Source organism: Equus quagga, chromosome 16, assembly GCF_021613505.1.
Source record: "Equus quagga isolate Etosha38 chromosome 16, UCLA_HA_Equagga_1.0, whole genome shotgun sequence".
NCBI lineage: Eukaryota > Metazoa > Chordata > Mammalia > Perissodactyla > Equidae > Equus > Equus quagga.
This window is the reverse complement of record NC_060282.1, coordinates 70,716,463-70,718,914: the sequence shown is the minus strand read 5'-3', so window position 1 is coordinate 70,718,914 and position 2,452 is coordinate 70,716,463. Positions and strand designations below refer to the sequence as shown.

The 2,452-nt window shown below is 53.0% G+C and overlaps 1 protein-coding gene across 16 annotated transcripts in view; it reads left to right on the top strand.

Moving 5' to 3' along the window:
* The window catches only part of STAU2 (staufen double-stranded RNA binding protein 2), a 298,260-nt gene that overhangs the window by 750 nt on the left and 295,058 nt on the right, over positions 1–2,452 (top strand). For 11 of the 16 annotated variants that reach the window (XM_046642545.1, XM_046642540.1, XM_046642546.1 and 8 more), the window contains exon 1: positions 81–156. The exons of 1 other annotated variant lie outside the window; for it this stretch is intronic. The gene's annotated coding sequence lies outside the window, so the exon portion shown is untranslated. Of the gene's footprint in view, positions 1–23; positions 157–742; positions 799–2,452 lie in introns of those variants that run through there. 4 more of the 16 variants (XM_046642547.1, XM_046642542.1, XM_046642537.1 and 1 more) reach the window with 4 other exon arrangements.

The following is a 2,452-nucleotide window of genomic DNA, read 5'->3' as shown; positions in this document are numbered from 1 at the left end:
GGCCCGGGAGGGCGCGGCGGGAGCGCCGGGAGGCGGGCGGAGGCGGGGGCGGGGAGCCGAGGGGTGGCAGCCGGCGGCGGCGGCGGCCGAGCGGGGTCAGTTCTCTGTAGTGTTTGCCAATGTGGGAGCCGTCTGCAGAGGGTCGCGGGCGAGAAGGTAAATCGCCTGGGCTGGGGTGCCCGGGAGGCCCCGACTTCCGCCCCGCCGGCGGGGGAGGCAGAGGGCGCTGGGGAGCCCGCGGGGCCGCGGCGGAGCCCGAGCGGAGCGGCTGGCTCGCGGCCTCCCCTCCCCCGCGCCTCCCCTCCCTCCGCGGTCCCGCTCCCGCCGGGAGGGGGGAAGGGGCGGCCAGGGGAGCCGCGGAGGGGGCGAAGGAACGGGGGGGCGTGTGTGGAGGGGGTGGGACGACACAGGTGGCCGGAGGGGAGGAGCCGGGAGGCCGGCGCAAATGGAGTGCCGGGGTGGGGGGGCCGGGCAGCAACCCGATGGGGGGTTCTGGGGGGGCGTGGGGGCCCGGGTGGGACCCACCGGAAGAGGGGCGGGCGTTTGGGGGGGGTCTCCAGGGGTGGGTCCCTAGGAGGGAGGGCAGACGGAGGAGGGCCTCGGAGGGTCTGCGGGCCCTGGGCCTGGGGGCGCCGCGGGTGGTGGCGCGGCTATTTCTGTATAATGGGCAAGTGGTAAAGACGTAACGCAGCGCAATGGGGAAGGTGGGTGGGGCCGAGGGAACAAAATATATCCTATGACAGGCCAGTTCTGCTGTGGCTCCTCCGAACTACTAGCGTGATGGCTCGGCTTAAAGGGGTAGGTGGCAGTTAGTGACCTTGCCGAGGTGAAGGGAGTTGGGCGCAGAGACAAAGATCAGTTACAGAATGCACTGTGTGAGCGCAGAGCCTCCCGGGGAGGGCCGGGGACTCTGGGGGGGGGGGGGGGGGGGGGGGGTGTCTGCAGAGGCCATTGAGGAGACGCTAAGCTGGGAGTCTTAGGGAGGGGGATGAAGGCCTCGGGGTTCTGGAAGTCCCTGGAAATATGTTCAGAATTTTGCATTTGTGGATAATTTTCTTTGGAAAGGGTCCATACTTGGGTGACCGTCCCCCTCCCCCTTGGGTATAGAAGGACCAGTCACTTAGGGGAATGTATTAAAGGATTTTAAAGTGGATGGTTCCTGCAGAAAAGATAGAGATAGATGATCCTTTCCAGGTGTTTCACTGTTAGCTGAAAACCTTTATTTTTAATGTTTGATTTCACAATTTTGGCGAACTTTTCTGAGCATTACTTCTCTTCTGATGCATCCCTGTTTTAAGGAAGCGTGGTGAACACTTGAAATCGAAATTGTGATGGGCAGGCCGGATAATAGTAATCTTGTAGGAGAAGAGATTGCAACATTTCTCCAGGAGGAGATTTCTTGTTTGTCTTTGCTTTCTTCAGATAACTCAAATATACTGTTGTGAATTGAGCTGCAGTGGAAAAAAAATCTTATTTGATAAAAACCATCAAAACCAAGACATTCTGCATCTCGATTGTTTTGTAGGATGGCAAGTTTTCATTTTTCAGTTTGTCTATATTTTACTGCAAACCAGAGCTATCACATATCACTTGAATTTCAGGTTTCCTGCATTTTGCAGCAGGCCTGTATTAAATTTGTGAAACTCTTACGCCAAACTCTGTGGTGTGTGCTCCCTTTTTTTCCTGCTGTGGTTTCTATTCAAGCCACCATTGCCAGATTTCATTACATGGCAGTGAAGTTTTAAATTTTTTCGTAGGTGATCATTAGTTGGTAGGATATGGTGCATATTTCCTCGCAAATCACTAAATTTTTCCCTAACCCGTGTTTGGTATTTGTAAAGATGTTGCTGTATGATCCAAATATGTGTTGTTAACTTCAGATAGAATGCCATGTAATTTTTAACTTTTTATTTGGGAATTATTTCAAGCTCACAGAAAAGTAGCAAGAATGAGAATAATACAAATGACCCTCATGCAGTCTTTACCCAGATTCACCTGTTAGCATTTTACCATTTATCACTTGGTCTTCTCTCTATCACACACACATAATATTTTCTTTATGGACCATTTGGGGGATAGTTACGTACATCATGGATCTTTACTCCGAAGTACTTCGGCCTGGAAAACCATATAAAGTTTACATTTTAGTTTACTTGGCTTGCCTGGAATGGAGTTCTAGGAAAGAACAGCTTGGTCTGTTTTTTTTTTAACAAAAAATAAGTATCCAGAGGGGCTGGCCCCGTGGCCGAGTGGTTAAGTTCGCGCGCTCCGCTGCAGGCGGCCCAGTGTTTCGTTGGTTCGAATCCTGAGCGCGGACATGGCACTGCTCATCAGACCACGCTGAGGCAGCGTCCCACATGCCACAACTAGAGGAACCCACAACGAAGAATACACAACTATGTACCGGGGGGCTTTGGGGAGAAAAAGGAAAAAATAAAATCTTTAAAAAAAA